Source organism: Rhipicephalus sanguineus, chromosome 3 (assembly GCF_013339695.2).
Source record: "Rhipicephalus sanguineus isolate Rsan-2018 chromosome 3, BIME_Rsan_1.4, whole genome shotgun sequence".
Classification (NCBI taxonomy): domain Eukaryota; kingdom Metazoa; phylum Arthropoda; class Arachnida; order Ixodida; family Ixodidae; genus Rhipicephalus; species Rhipicephalus sanguineus.
The window spans coordinates 58,845,658-58,862,795 of NC_051178.1; the positions used below are offsets into that span (position 1 = coordinate 58,845,658).

Genomic DNA, 17,138 nt, shown 5'->3' on the forward strand with positions numbered 1-17,138 from the left:
CACGTTAACCGTCTGTGATATAATAAATTTTTCTAAACACACAGCTTCTGTTTAGATATTGGGATGGTTTGACCAAAGATTCAACCATTTTTCTAAGCACAAGCCGCCTTCACTGACAACTTGGCAATATGAAGTTGTACGTTGACGGCGGATTCTTGGACGTCACAGGATAATCCGGCGAGGAATAGAAACTGCGTTGCTACCGTAACAGGATCTCTGCGCGACGTTGCAGCTTCCTTAGCGCTCTACCTAAGCTCTACCTACCCGCGACAGGGGCCTCGTAACGCGATATAAACGCTTTTCATTTTAAGTCGACCTTTTGCCGGTGCCGTCGTAGCGCTTAGCGCTGGCCTTGCGGTGTGGCGAGGGTGAGACTATGGTGAGACTATGTAGATCTCGCCGAGAGTTGCGAGATCAACACTGCCTCGGACGGGGAGAAAGTGGGGAGGGTCGTTGCATGCTCTCTCTGATGGGGAGAGGTGCATACAAACGACGCCTCGCCAAACTCCCTTGGCGAGGGGGACATCAGTGATGTTCCGTGCAGGAAATTTTCCCTTTTCGGGCAATTTTCAGCCGTCATTTTGATCGAAAGGGGAAAAGGGAATCTTTGCAATATATCAAGGAATTTCAGCGATGGTGATTTCGCCTAATATGACAAGAACATAGTAGTCACAGTGCGCTTTCGGCTTTTGCAATTGCTTAATATGTAATAATGGGCTCGTTGGTGAGCCATGATATTGAGGAAGCGGCGCAAAAAAGACACAATCACGCACATATAAAAATGAGGCAAACACAAGCGCGCCAACAAGCTGGGTGTGCGCGCGTCAATTTATGCGGGCGAGCAATGTGTCTTTTGTGCGCTACTTCACCAGTTTTTGCAATCGGTTCTGGCGCATGCAGCACGCAAAGGCAGAGCCCTTAAAACTTGTTTCCGATAATTATCCGGGTGTTCCACACAAAACCCACGTATGTACAGGACATGAGGTTACGGAGGCCATGGTTTTGTGCTGTGCAGGAATGCAGCACTAGTCATGATTTGAATAGTCGTTAACATGTCACACACATCCATTATATGTGTGCGTGCGTGTGTGTGTTCATACTTCGAGCGCATCACTGCCATAGTGTAGGGGAATATGCTGGGATTTCTGTTTTCGAAGTGTGCAAGGAAAAATGCTCCAAATAGGAAATTTTCATATCTCAAAATGGGAATTCTTCGGCGTAGGACGGAGCATCACTGGCGGGCATTTCATGCTCAACAGCAGCGCTTGCAACGCTGCTTGCGTTCTAGCGCAGCCGTGGTGGTAGTACGCGTTTTGGGCGAGTGGCCGCTTGGAATGGGCCACGGACGCACTGGAACGCTACCGCAACGTTCAAGCGCGGCCGTGAATGAGCATATCGTCGCCCTATAGCTTAACATGGAGCATTGATACAACACAAAAATACCTAGAAAAAATTTGCAAAGCATAAAAATACTTACAATGCAAAAAAAAAACATAGAAAGGCAACAGCCTGACGAAAGGGGGCATCAGCTTCGCTCGTCCGACGGCTTTCACGGAGTGTAGCTAGCTGCAATTTTTAGAGGCGAAGCTCCTTAAGGCGGCACCCGTTCGTCCCTCGTAGTTGTCGTAGTCGTAGTGCGTAACCAGTCGTAACGCTAGTACCAGATCTTGACCTCCAAGGTGGTGCCGGTGGGAGATTTTTCCTGTGCGTTGTTGAACAATAAAAAATTCGCAGCGTGCGCGTTAACTAAAAGCCGAATTCTTCTGTCTCTCATTCCCCATTAGCAGCCATTGGCATGTTCCAGTAGGAAACGTTAGTAGAAGTAGAAGAGTAAGTGTTAGCTAAAAGCCGACTTCTTCTGTGTCTCATTCCCATTAGCAGCCATTGTTTACCTCCAAGGTAGTGCCTGGTGAGATTTCTCCTGTGCGTGATTAAACAATAAAAATTTTGTTCAAAACGCCGTTGATTGATGAAATAAACCAACGAAAGACGCCAGATGTTTTCTAAAAGCAAAACGAAAGAACGCCAGGTGTTTCTAAAGCAAAACGAAAAGACGCCAGCTGCTTAACAAAAGACGCCAGATGTTTTCTAAAGCAATGGTTTTCTAAACAATGAAAATTCACAGCGTACATGTAAAATTAAAGTGAGCTGCAAGTCGTCATAACTCATCGAACCTTCAGTATAAACGCGCCCGATCTCGCGTCGGTGATGATGTACTGGGCAGAATTCACGGAAGATTCACGGTTTACCGATGAACCTCCGCAGCTTCGCCCACTCATCATCATTCACTCCGCGGATATGCTGTGATTTTTACTCACGCGAACACCGCAAAGACAAAATCGGACGCGCAGCTCGCGCGCGCACGTTATATTTTCTGTATTTCACAAAAATAGGATTTTAAAAAGTTGCTTTCTTTAATACTTCTTGATTCCACACGACCTGGAAACGTAAGAGATCTAAGCATTTCGCTTTAAAGTAGTTCTGTATTTCTAGAGGAATAGATCATGGACAGCAGACAAAACCTGTAACAAGTCATTGCTTCAGTACATGGGTTACACAGCTTGACCAATGTTTGTAAACAAATTTTCTAAATTTCTTGGCGCATATACCTTCCCTCAATTCCCACGTATAAAAAAAAATCGCGGCGGGGCGAGGCATGTAGGGAAGTGTGTTTCAGCTCCACTAACGTGAAACCTGTGGAGGGGGGAATCATTAAGTGTGCGCCGGTGTTTCCCACAGCAAATTCACTGCTAATGGGCAATGAGAGACAGAAGAACGATTATACACAGAGACACATAGTCCGCTTTTAGTTAACGTGCACGCTGCGAATCTTTATTGTTCATCTACGCACAAGAGAAATCTCCCACCGGCACTACATTGCGGGTCAAGATCCAGTGCCTATGTACACGGTGTAGTCCGTGATCGGTTGTGCAGCGCGAGTGGTCGGTTTTTTATTCAATTTGTGCGTTCTCGTTTCCTGCGAGCTCGTAGTTCAGCATTCATCGCAGAAAGGGCGTTTCCATAGTCAACTTGCGCCGCGCGCTCTCTCTCGCTACACGGCGAGCGCTGAGGCGGTGGCGTCCTCTCTTGTGCTGAAGCAAATGGACCGTATAAGAACAGCAGACGACGATGCACGATGCACCCCGACACGCCGAGACCCTATGAGGTGCTTCGCCCATAAAAGGGAAGCGTGCTTCCGTATGAGGGATGAGATTATAATGCTTGTTTTTGCACGTGATGTCTCAGACAATTAAAATTGGTCGATTGGACAATTTTACATGGAGATACAGAAAAACTAAGGGGAAAGGCAGGGAGGTTAACCAAGCTTTCGCTCGTTTAATTGTCTACCATACACGTGGAGGACGGGGACATCTTCAAGATGGCAAGTTGGGCGGGATGGTTGATGTTCATTTCGTTGAAACCGCGTGGTACTCGACGAGGGACAAGAAGAGTGGTCGGTACATGCCCTGTGCTCCACTATTCTTCTCGTCTGGTAGCATGCTGTTTCAAGGAAATTTTCACTAATGATATTTTGTAAGCCACAGCGCCAGGCGTCGGAATCTTAGTACGATACTTGTATACGAAATTCAGTTAACAAAACATAATCAATTTGGCTTTCATTACTACCTTCAGCGCCACTTTTCAATTTCAATACCCAAGTCAGCCTGTACTTTCAGCGTAATATTTAGCTTGAGAGACACTGCTGTTCAGTCGATTGGTGTCATACGTGTACTGGAAGTCTGGAGCGAAATGCATTGCTATTTTACTTAACGTTTTTTTTTATGGAAAGGGGAAGAAAGACACTCGTGGAAATGTCATCTACAACAGCAGCGCACTTCACGGCATCTCTATGAGCTCCCATTTTCTAGGCTTCTCGCAAACGTATCCAGTATGCGAAAACCCTGAATAACCACGACAAACACTTCGCCGGAAGATCGCAGTCGTATAGTGGATTATGCGGAAGAGTGCTCTGGTGTCCTGCGCAGTGCTCATCGACAGCTTCGAGCAGTTTGCTTAGGAGGCGAAGTGTGTGAGCTCTTTCTATGTTTCGGCATTGTGGAAGCATTTATGTCTACCGCATTTGCCTTTCCACTCTCAAACAAAGCACTTGTGATCGCCGTGAAGATGTCGCCAAATGTGGGCTCTTGCTCTGTTTTGAGCCTTTCAATATAGCTAGGAGGGCTAGTTGGTAACTCATGACTAAGTAAAAACTTTGAGCGCAAATGAGCGATGCGGGACCAAGAAAGAGAAACAAACACCACAAGCGCTCACTCGCAACTCACAAAGAACGCGGCGATATGTGTTAGCCGACCGTCTCTATCTTTACATGACAAGGAATTCAATTTTATCGACAGACACTGAACACGTGCCTCGGGTGTACGCCTATCACTTCATGTGACATGCGCGATGCGATGTATATTTATATGTACGTTCTTTCGTCTAATAAAATTCATTCGCGAGTGAAAAAAAAAAGAATTGCGAGTGAGCGCTTATGTTGTGTGTTTCTCTTTCTGGGTCCTGCGTCGTTTATTTGTGCTCAAAGATTTTACTTGAGCCTTTCATTCACTTTCATAAACATCCATCGGAATGAATCGCGCCGCTTCTTGCATTAATATTAGACGGATGCGCAGTACTTGCTTGTGCGTTATGCACTCTTACCCCGGAAAAAAATAAAAGTTCTGAATGTTCTGAATCATTTTGAATACTCTGAATCCCGCTCCGTATATTCCCGTTTTAAAGACATCGTCAGCGCAGTTTGGCCGTCTTTACTCTTCCCAAATCTTCGTACCTCGGTGTCTTATATTCGTTTACAAAGGACTAAATACGCAATTATGGTGCCGGCCAGTAGTGTAGGCAGAAATTTGTTTCGGGAGGGGAGGGGGAACGTCCTTGATCCAATGTGGGAGCAGGGAAGTGTGCTCGAGTGTCATTTGGTGCTCTGTCTCTCATGGCAGAAAAAGATCTCGGGGGAGGCGGGGGTGGCTACGCCCCATGGCTACGCCACTGCTGCCGGCCCATGAGCTTTGAATCCCATATTCCTGCATGGAAACTGACAACAGATACTCAGATGGACGGAAGCGGGTTCCAGGCGTGCGCCCGTATATACAGAGACGCAAACGAAAGAGTGAGATATAAGAGCGACGAAGAAAGTAAAGTCATATCCCAGTCAAAGCCAGCCCTAAGTTGAAGCGAACTCGCCCTGGAAGCCGGGAGCGCTGGCGCATTCAATCTCCGCTCAAAAAAGAGAAATGACACGTCTGCACATTAAGCCCACGCACGTCCTTCACATCGTTTTCCAAGGCAGCTTGGGAGGAAAAAAAGAGAGCGCCACGTGACTTAGATGCGATCCGCTCGACGGAAGCGAAGGGACGTTGAACCACGGGAAAGGGGTTTCGATGTGCCAGTTTAACGCCAGATGGCGCCCCGGGTCTGGAGCCGGGCCCGGGTCACTACCTCCTCCGTAGGCGTCCTACCAGCAATGGCGGCGCCGCCGTCGCCTAGAGCATGCCTTAGCCGGGTCTCCGGTTGCCTCTCCTCTTCGTGTTCCCTGTTTCTCTCGCACTATGCCCTTTTCCTCGCCGCCGGGCCCGGGCCTACGAGCGGCGGTGGCGGCGACGCCAGGCCGCGCTGGGATCCCGGTCTTCCTTTTTTTTCCCCTCTCCTTTTTTTTTGCGGCCCGCGATTCTTCCCGCTGCGGATCGGCGGGCCCGCGACATCCCGCCGAGCTGCTGCCAGAGCGCGGCGCGCGAGCGCGCTGCTCCGCTCCCTCCTCGAAACCCTTTTCTTCCCCTACACTCCTGCTTTGGGGAAGACCCGTGCCTTGGGCGCTGCAGCTCGCTCGCTGCAAGAGCGGCGGCATTGCACTGCTAAGCCACGCGCACGCAATTCATCCGGGTAAAGCCGAGCAAGCGACGACTCCGGTTCTCCCTCGTGCGCTCAACGCAAGGGCCAGCGGAAGAGAGCGAGCGCCAGCATCCCACTGCGTGCAACTATTGCATCGTTTGTCCGCGGCGGATACATATACAAATATCTGTACACACTCACATGCTGTACTCGTGGCCAGCGTCGACGTCGCCGGGCTATTGGGAGCGCTGACGGCGCCGGTGGTTGACCACGCACCGACGACGCCGACTGCTGGTGAGTTTTTGCTCTGTTCTTTTTTTTTTGCTTATCTGCTGGCCCGCAAATGGGCACACTTGTCCTTGTTACCGAGGCGTGAAAGGCCAGCTCCAGCGCGCTGGCAGCGAGATGCGCCGCATCGGCGGAGCCTGCAATTCGAAGACAGGAGAGGGGAAGTCAAACGGGATGCTTAAGCAAATTGCACGCTACTTGTTCTGCGGGTGCAGGAGTTGCGACACGGTAGCACCACCGTGTTTTGTTTCAGTGAGAACAGACCCTGAAGGAATAGGAGGATTGCAGCCGAGGGAAGCGATGCTTGTTTCTTTTTTATCCCTTTCGCCTCATAGGAAAATTCATTTTAAGTGCACGCGGAAGAAAGTGTTACGAAACGGCAACCGGCACAGTTATTTTTTTTCCCTCTCGCTCATCGACAGTCGGGCCGCGACCGCATGCCACCCGGGGTGGCCAACCGGCACCCGCGACATGCCGCCTGCGCGCACCGCGCAGAGCGCGGAGTGCACTGACCCTCCCGGAGGGAGCCGCAGCTTGAGGGAAAGGTCGTCCTCCCACACTTTCGTCTTCTGTCGTGACGAATGCGGCCTAGGTCATCGGTCGACTCACTTGCCTCGGAAAGTCAGTGGTACACACTGTGCTGCCTCCAGTGCGATGCATAAACCGAGCGCACAGAGTGAGATACGGCCAATATATATGCTAAGAAAAACTGTCCACCTAGCCATTTTGCTAGGTGCCAAACGCTTACAAATCTGAAATGAGGCTATGAATGAAGCTTGCGTTTACCAGATACGGTTCTCAGACAAGAATTAACGCAGCAAATGTCATTTCGCAGCGTCATTACCCGAGAAAAAGGGAAGAAAAGAAAGAGGGTAAATAGAGTCGTGGCGGGTAAACTTTTTTATTGAGATGCAGTGCCCGACAAGTGCGTGAAGTGGATGTCGCTGATGGAAGTGCTGCATTCAACATCGGGTCCGACTAAATCCTTTGGCAACGCAGCACAGGCTAAAGCAAACTTTCGTTTTTCCAGGCTAAACGACCGATTGTGTTCGGCTGCGCACTGTGTGCCGCTAAGCTCTCCTACTGCGCCGCTGTTGTAGAACATCGCGCCCGGTGCAAAGTCCGCAGTTGGGCGTGGCCTTGGACGCGTAATGCCACTCACCTGTTTGCTCGCCGGTACGTCGTTTTGGGATGCGCGCTCCCCTAATCACCTCGCATTTCCGTGCTATCCACGAACATCAATTCCCTGCTGGCGTTTTGTTGCTTGTGCACTTCACTTATTTTTCTGTCCTTATATTCTCCTCAGAGAGAGTTAATGCCGGCAAAAAAAGCGAGCTTCACGTAAGCTACCGCTTACGTCGAAAAAGCAACGTAGAAGCTGCTCCGCGCGCAGCTTTTCTACAACTAGCGACTGTAATAGTCGCTACTGACTGCTTGTGGATGTTTGCGTTTCCCTGCTGTCATTATCGCGCAACTTTAGCTGAGTCAGTATTTGCCATTTCCACAGCTACGAGTGTACTGTTCTCGATTTGAAGCTTCGTATTCTACGTGCTTCTTTATTCGGTTTATCTATACCCGTTGCAGAATGTGTGCGCATCGAATGTATACAGATAAAGTTGATCAGTGCGAGGTACGAACGCGATCGACCGATTATTCCGCGCAGGACGGGGCTGAATGTGTCCCGCATCCGCTCCGATCTGTGATTGTTGCCACGAGCGCTGTGCTCATTTGCATACACTGTCGATGTGTCGCACAGCGAACTCTCCCATTAGGCGGCACTCTTTGACGTTCGCTGTATACACATAATCGCTCTGGATAATGATCGATTTTCGGAAGGTTTCGCTATCAGTACTTCTTTTATTTTCTCTTTTATTACATTGCTATATTGTCGCGTGCACGACACGAAGACTAAGTGTTTTGCTTGACGCGTTGAAATTGCCTGACAAGTGATGCGAATACTACGATGTGAAAAAACGCCAGGCCTCCGCTGAAACCGCAGCACAGTCACAGCGAAAGCTGGAAGAGCGGCGTTTTAGAGCCCGTTAAGCTCTGTTGGGGCTAGAATACAAGTATACTAGAAAGGTACCCACTACGCCATAAACCACAATTTTTGTGAAGTTGGGAAGCACCTACTAAGCCATTATTCGTCATTCGTCAGGCACCAGCTACACGTCTGTAAGGCATTATGTGCACTATGTTGACGCGGCGACTGATGACGATGAAGAATTATGGCAGCCTTTGTAATGGGTTGGAATCTTTAAACGGCCCACCAGTTATGTAATTTGCATTGGGTAACGCCCGGTCGCTATTTCCCTCTACCGTCATGCTGTATAACATACTTTGACGTGGGAGAGAAACGGGGGGGGGGGGGGGCGAAGAACATTACTGAGACCCCGAGGAAATGTATCATGCGCTTATGGGCTTCTTGGCAACCAATACAAGTGCACTTGCGAGGAACCCACTACGCTATAAATCATTGTAATTTTACTGAGAGCCCGAGGAAGTGGATCATGCGCTTATGGGCTTCCTTGGCAACCAATACAAGTGCACTTGCGAGGAACCCACTACGCTATAAATCATTGTAATTTTTGAGAAGTAGGGCAGCAGGCACTGTGCCATTTTTCGTCATTCTACGGAGAGCGTTGGTACCTGCTAAACGCATGTAAGGCATTATGCGCACTTTGTTGATGCTGTGCCTGATGACGATGAAGAATTATGGCAGAGCCCCTTGTAATGGGTTGGAAGCATTCAACAACCTACTCGTTGCGCAATTCGCATTGTGTGAGGCCTGGTTACAGAATTCGCGTTGTGCGACGCTTGGTGCTTATTTTACTCTTCTACCACGCTATATTGCGTATGCTTACGTGGCTCCTTCCCGACATGAAGCCTGTATAGGACCTTTTTGCGAAGCAGTTTCAAGCACAGGCATGGCTCAGAGGTTGAATACTGGGCTCCCACGCAGAGGGCCCAGGTTCGAACCTCGATCCATCCTGGAATTTTTTTCTTATTTCGTTTTTTTTCTTATTTCGAGCGATACTGGTTACGGACACCGGCGGCGGCGGCGGCGGCGGCGGCAGCGGCGGCGGCGGACAACTACGGCGCCAAAAACGGCTGGTGAAATGATCTCATAACAGCTTTCGCTGTAAAAAAATCACACCATCTCCCGCTAAAGGGGACCTGAGGCGATGCGAAGCAGAGTTTCGGCATGTAGAGCCCGCGTTTCAGAGGGGGAGTGGAGGAGGGAGGGGAGAGAGGCAAAGGGGAGAGGAGAAGGGGAGGGGAGAGGGGAAGTGAGATGGGGAGGGGGAGGGGAGAGACAGAAAGTGGCGGGGGGAAATGGGTGAGGGAAAGTGGAGAGAGAGAAAGAGGAGGGGGTATGTGGAGGGGGAGATGGAAAGGGGAAGTGGAGAAGGGGAATGGGAAGGGGTGAGGGGGGAGGGGAGAGAGAAATTGTCGGGGGAGGGGGAGAATGGGAGAAGGAAAGTGGAGGGGGTAGATGGGAGGGGAGAGAGGGAAGGTGGAGAGGGTGAGGATGTGTGTGGAGAGGGCTTGCGCATGCGCAGTAAGGGTGGTCACGCCGCACACCACCACCACCGGATTGAACTCCGCTATAAGATGCTTCACATCTAAAATGCGTTCCCGGGGCTCAGACATCTCGGTCATCATATACTTACGAATGGCGTCTCCTGTCGGGTGCCAGCAGAGGTGTCAGTTATGAGGGGGGGGGGAAGAAGGAGAGCTCCACCCCCTCTTTCCCCTCACCACCACCACGCCAGGACGAGTACCATTGCAGTCCTTGTTAACAGCTGCATTTTGTTCTAGACATGTTGTATAAAACTGCAATAAACTTTACGCAAACTTTGACATTGACATCGCAGCAATTACACATTGACCTTGTGTACCTGACTTCTAACACCAAGTTAATTCAGCTTGATTCCGCTTACCCCCCACCCTCCTTTTCTGCCATATAGAAAATCTACGCCTTCGTGTAAGAGAAAGGATAATTCTTGATGAATTTGACAAGGAAAATACATTGCGCGCGTGCATGACAAGAATCACACGTATTATTTTTACCTTTTATTTTTTTCTTGTAGCATATTCTGAGCCCTTAGTACCGAAGCTGTCATCCTGTGACCTTGGCACGCAATATAATAATCCTTTCTAACTATAACGTCCTGAAGGTGCTTGTAGAAATACATATAGGCACTATTAGAGAGAAATAATACTGTGAATATTTGTGTAATTCGAACGTACGTGAATTGCTTTATTTCTCAACATCCCAAGGCAATACACTCGGCATTTCAATGTGCTGTAGTTACGCGCCATCGCAATCATAAGAAGTATATTCATTTTTCCAGCGTGTCGTTGCACTGAGAGGACGGCTCTTCGCTGAGTTCTCTCTGCTATCACGAAAACGAGGCAAAAATGTCTTAGTGTTCGCGAAAGAGAAGAACTTCATAGATTAACAAAATGCTGACGAAGCCATTGCCCCTGCCTATAAGAAGGTAGGCCTAAGATCAAAGGCAGTCGCTGCTACTTGATCGACTGGTGTGCTGGCGGTCCAATTGATGAATATCCAACATTCTAATGCTTCAGTGTAGTCACGAAGCACTTCAAAGGCCTGCTGATGAAGTCATTGGCGAAAATATTGCACGCTAACTACAAGTAGCGAGGAAAGTAGCGCTGAAAGTTAATTGAGTTAGACTAACTTTAAGAACAGAGGCCGCATTCACAAAACGGTATTTAGTAAGGGCTTTCTTGTCATCTGCCGAGCGCCTTCGTTAATTATATGCCGAGCACCAACACTGGCTAGTGTTTCTTGTTGCGAAGAAATCTTTAGTACGTGCGTGTTATGAACACGGGGGCTTAGCTCATTTAGGTTCTTAACGTAAAACTACGCATGTTCCCCCATGCTGTAATAGTGGGAAACGCATACTCACACCTGACTCCCTTTTTGTCGTTTTTTTTTGTGGGCGAACAAGTCTTCTAAGTCATTGTGTGACTACCAGTTTACCATCTCGGAAGCGTTATTTGAGCTCAACTTAGTGGTAATATTCAAGCCATTGCACAAGTTTACGCTTACCAATTCAAATTGGCACACAGTTAGCACTGAGTGGTGTAAGCAGTCCAGCCAGTTTGGAAGGTTCAACTTTTCCGAAGTTATATGTGTTTTTTTTTAATATCCAAATCAAGAAACCGAGACTGGGCTAAATTTCATTTGAACGGAACGCACGCCTGTCTTCCACATTTAAAATTTCAAATCAAAATGCAGCAATTCCTGATTATAACCTGGACTTAAAAAACCAGTTTCGAATCGAAAATGAGTCAAATCCTGCACCTGTTTGAATCAGACTGAGCCAGATTCATTAAACCAGCGTTGTGTCAACAATCGTGACCAAAACAACCAACATGGCCTCATCCAATCCGTTTCATTTGTGACCCAGTCGCTTCGTTATCGGGCTTTCGCTGCACAACTGTTGTTTCTTGGGCGAGTTGGCACTTACGGAAGGACATGATGTTGTGGGGCAAATGTCGAATAGAAAGAGTAAGAGGCCGACTTTCCTGCTTCTATTTGCATCTTAGTGTGTTTTTCGAATTTAGCGCTACAATATCATCTCCTTCTGTCACTCCGAGGCGGTACATTTGAAATCAAAGACATTTGAAATGAATTTTTTTGTACTGAAATGATGAATAGGAGAGGTTGGTGCCACTATGGTGTCTTTTGGCACCGATCTATTCAGTGAAGAAGAAGAAGCGATTCAAAACGACGCAGCATAAGACCAGCTAAGAAGCTAAGAAGAGGAGGAAATGCTGAAGCATTTTTTTGGAGGCCTTCAATAGACGCCGCGAACAAGAACACGCTGCCGATAGTCCAGGACAGTGCGCCTGTTCCAGGAAGGATCACTCGCTCTTCAATTCTAGTCATCGCCAATACGCCCATGAAACAAAGGATGGCTAGGACGAAATCACAAAATGGTGTCAACTTTTAGCCCAAATCTTGCTATATCGTTCATTGGCTGCCATTTATGTTACTTTTGTGTAGCCAATTCAAACCCAGATGAAATGCTGCAATCTATAAGAGCCAAATCCAAATTTTACTCCTCAACACCGACGATAGCTAGCTAGCTATCGTGCGCACTGGCGCACACTGGTTAAAAATTGTTCGAGCAGGCCCGACCATATTATTTGAGTACCAAACGAATGCCTTTTTCTCAGTTTCACTTAACATGGACTTGGCTGTTTTGAAAAAAAAAAAAAAACGCCACATAGCATATTTCTATGCCGAAATTTGAGAAGCGAAATATTCGAGGGTCTACTGAACCTTGCTTATTCCTAAATACTTTGGTTGTTGTGAAAAGAATGTTCGGCATTCGTAAATAATAATAAATAAATAATAAATAAATATATATATATATATATATATATATATATATATATATATATATATATATATATATATATATATATATATATATATATATATATATATATATATATATATATATATATATATATATATATATATATATATACTCTCCCTTCCGATGCTTCCTTCATCTGAGATTTGATTGTGACTCCGTCCAGCGCCATCTGGGAAACTCAAGGGGTCCACGAAAAACGTAATTCGATTGAACGCGTTGGAAATCGAATAATACCAGTAGAGTGGAGTGCATAAAGGCCGGCGCGGCAAACGTCATGGCCTGCTTTAAGTTGACAAGTGATGAGTTCGATTTCTATGCGAAATTCTGCTTTGGTTAGGCGAAAAATACGAGGGTTAGCGAGCGACGCAACGTTAAAAAAGGAGTAGATGCGGCAGAGTCACAATACGACGCCACGGAAGAATACTTTGGGCGAGAGGAATGGGAAAGACGAAGCCATACAGTTGTGGCTTTAGTGTGTATTAAAAAAAATTCCATGCAGGCCCTCGAACATTGACGCGGTAGATATAATATTATCTCCATGATGGAGCACCGCCTGGATGCGAGACGGCGTCCACATATTCGAAATTCAATTTTGGGCAGCCGACGTCGAACGTTAAGCATCGAGAATAAGCATGGGAACTTAGAGGAATTTCAAAAAAAAAAGAAAGAAGGAAGGAAGGAAAGAAGGAAGGAATTAGACGGCATGGTATTCGTGCGATTGAGGCCCGTTCTTAATACCGAAATAAATCATATAAAATAGGCTGGCAATGCCGAGTACGTAAATTAGTTTTGCTGCTGGATTTCAACGTAGACGTCGGCGTTTATATCCATCCATGTCGTGTTACAATGTGTAGCTTCTGACGAACGAAGAAAAATTGATTTCTTTCGTTTAATATTTTAATTTATTTCTTAAAGTGCCTATGAACAGCTCCAGGCCCTAGTAGGATAACGATGTTTGTACCGAAATAGAAACTACGCAGAAGCCGTCGTGCTGAAAGTTTGCATAATTGACGCAAGTGTAATGGGATTAAGCGGGGGCCTAATTGAGTAGTGGTACAAGCACGAACGCATATACGGCCTTACGTTGTAGTACACCAAGCCCAGGATGAACGACTTTCCTACTTCAAGTATATACCTTGTTTTTTTCCTTTGCAATGAAGACTTACGCTTAGGGCATCATGTTTGTTTGGTATGTACATATGGGTATTAAATGAGTGCTTTTGAGGTATGGGTTGTGTATGAATTGAAGCAGCGCTTTGTGGAATCTGTTATCATGTATCCAGTGGTCACAGCTGCAGTAGGAGTTATTATTGAGAATTAAATACGCGTGCTTAAGCTTGCGTGTACGTTAATCAATCCCAGGCGGACCAAATTATCCCGGAGTTTCCCGGCAAGGCATGCCCCGTGATGAGGTCCTGCTGATGGTATCTAATAATCCATCCGACATTAATTATAATAATAATAATAATAATAATAATAATAATAATAATAATAATAATAATAATAATAATAATAATAATAATAATAATCAATCATTTATTTGACGTGCCCAGGAACAACCGTGAGGTCTTTGTGCAGGCGCACGCAAAAAAAAAAACAATCAAAATAAACAATACAGTACAGACAGTCTTCAGAAATAAAAAGAGCAAAAACACGTAGACAAAGAGAAATGAACACAAAAGGGGAGGAGTAAAATAAGACATGAGAAATATTGAATGGGATTAAAAAATTAGATTGCATATATACAACTATGCGGAAAGACGGAGAAGGGAAGACTTTGTACATTGTGCCATACTATGTCAAAACAGTGCAAAGCTCGGATAAAAACAGTGATTGTGGACTATGAAAAACGTCAAGATCAAAAAAATTAATATTATAAAGACTTTGTATTCTGTGAACGGTAGTGTTGGAAGAAGCAGGCGGGTACATGAAACGGTCTGTTCTCTCTGGCTAACTTACGCGGAATTCGAAAATTAACACAATTGAGAAGTACAGGGCAGGATATGATACCGTGGACTAGCTTGTAAAGAAATAAGAGATCAGAATGATTTCGTCGGCAGTGAAGTGATGGCAGTGATAATGATTCAGCAGTATTTGAACGAGATCCAGAGTCATTTTTAGCAAATCGATGGTTATATATGCTGAGGAATTTTTTTTTTTTTTGGACTCGTTCAATGGTGTTACCGCTGGATTGAGCAATGCCATTCCATATCACGGACGCATACTCAAGTTGTGGAAGACATATTGCCGTGTACAATTTGTGTAGGGCCATGGGAGACCTGAATTCTCGAGATATTCTAAACACATCCGAGAGAACGAAGGCCCCGCATAGCAGCACGCTTAACGTGAGAAGAAAAGTTTAACGCGCTGTCAACAACAACACCAAGATCACTGATCTCATAAACCTTGCATAAGGACACAGAATTGACAGAGTATTGAAATGACACGCTAGATGTTTTGCGAGTGATAGACATGAATTTCGTCTTTGAGAGAAAGGTTATTGCCGTTGCACCATTCGGAAAAAGAACACAAATCTGACTGCAGCAAGCGACAGTGTTAACTGAATGAATTTCCTTAAATATCTTGATGTCATCGGCATACAAGAGGAAAGAAGAATTACGAATGGCAAAAGAAACATCATTAACGTAAATTAAAAATAGGAGTGGGCCTAATACCGACCCTTGAGGGACCCCACTAGTCACATTATACAAAGAAGAGGTTTGGCCATTTACGGCAGCATAACAAGATCTATTGAGCAGATAGCTGTGCAAGAGATAATAATAATAATAATAATAATAATAATAATAATAATAATAATAATAATAATAATAATAATAATAATAATAATAATAATAATAATAATAATAATAATCAAATCAAACGTTTATTTAATGTGCCCAGGAACAACCGTAAGGTCTTTGTACTGGCGAACAAAAAAACAAAAAAAAACAAAAAAAACAAAGGAAACATTCATAATATATCAGGGATAAAAAACGTTACAATATTGCACATATACAACTATGCGCAGGCAGAAAAAAAATATCAACAGTGTACAAGGCTATGTAAGTACAGTGCAAAGCTCGGAGCAGAACAACGACTGGGAGCTGTGAAAAACATCGAGCTCCAAAAAGTAAGCATTGTAAAGACGTTGTATCCTGCCAATGGTCGAATGTTCACAGAGGCAGGCGGTTACATGAAAAGGTCTATTCTCTCATGTCAGCTTACGTGGAATTCGGAAATTAATACAGTTGAGCAGTACAGGGCAGGATATGATACCATGCACAAGCTTGTAAAGAAATAACAGATCAGCGCGATTTCGTCGGCAGCAAAGTGATGGCAATGATAATAATCCAGCAGCGTTAGAATGAGATCCAGAGTCATTTCTAGCGAAACGATGGTTGTAAATGCTTAGGAATTTTTTCTGGACCCGCTCAATGGCGTTGCTGCTGGAATTAGGAATGCCATTCCAGATCACAGATGCATACTCTAGTTGAGGAAGACATAGCGCGGTGTACAATTTTCGGAAGGGCACAGGAGAACGGAATTCTCTAGACATTCTGCAAACGCAGCCTAGGGTGCGAAGACCCCGCAAAGCAACACGCTTAGCGTGAGCAGAAAAGTGTAAGGTGCTATCAAAAAGAACACCTAGATCATTGATCTCACATACCTTACACAACGACACAGAATTGACAGAATATAAAAATGGCACACTAGATGTTTTTCGAGTGAAACTCATTACCTTGGTTTTTGAAATATTTAGGGAGAGGTTATTGCTCTTGCACCATTCAGAAAAAGAACACAAATCAGATTGCAGCAAGCGACAATCGATAACTGAATGAATATCCTTAAATGTCTTTATGTCATCGGCATACAAAAGGAAAGAAGAATTCCGAATGACAGAAGAAACATCATTAACATAAATTAAAAAGAGGAGTGGGCCCAGTACCGACCCTTGAGGAACCCCACTAGTAGCTTTATACAAAGAGGACGTTTGGCCATTAACGGCAACGTAACATAATCTATCAAGAAGATAGCTATGGAGGAGATTCACAATTGAAGAATCAACATCAAAGTGTGCAAGTTTATCCACAAGCAGCGAATGGCTGACAACATCAAAAGCTTTGCTAAGGTCACAGTAAATAGCGTCAACCTGTCCTCTCTGCGAAATAGGCGTGGAGACTTGCATCATGAAACTGGCAAGATTAGTGATAGTTGAGCGGCCATCGAGAAACCCATGCTGATTCACAATCAATGAATTTTTTACATCAAAAGACAATATTTTGTGAAGAGCAAGCTCAAAGATTTTGGATGCGGCACAAAGAAGGGAAATAGGGCGGTAGTTCGAGACGTCACTTTTACAGCCAGACTTAAACACTGGGAAAACACGAGCAGTTTTCCACATGCTAGGAAACGTTGAAGCATGCAGACACTTATTAAATATGGTAGTCAATACTGGGACAAGTATACTGCCATAGGCTTTTAGTATGGCAGAGAGGATGCCATCTGGGCCAGCTGAAAAGGATGGTTTCAAGCGCTTAATGCATTCTGAAATGGAATCTTCATCTAGCGACACAGCATCAGCTG

The 17,138-nt window shown here is 45.6% G+C and overlaps 1 protein-coding gene across 1 annotated transcript in view; it reads left to right on the top strand.

Annotated features, from left to right (window-relative positions):
• Positions 1-5,902: 5,902 nt before the first annotated feature.
• The window catches only part of LOC119386663 (coiled-coil domain-containing protein AGAP005037), a 481,393-nt gene continuing 470,157 nt past the window's right edge, over positions 5,903-17,138 (top strand). The window contains exon 1 of the mRNA XM_037653953.2: positions 5,903-6,138. The gene's annotated coding sequence lies outside the window, so the exon portion shown is untranslated. The remainder of the gene's footprint in view (positions 6,139-17,138) is intronic.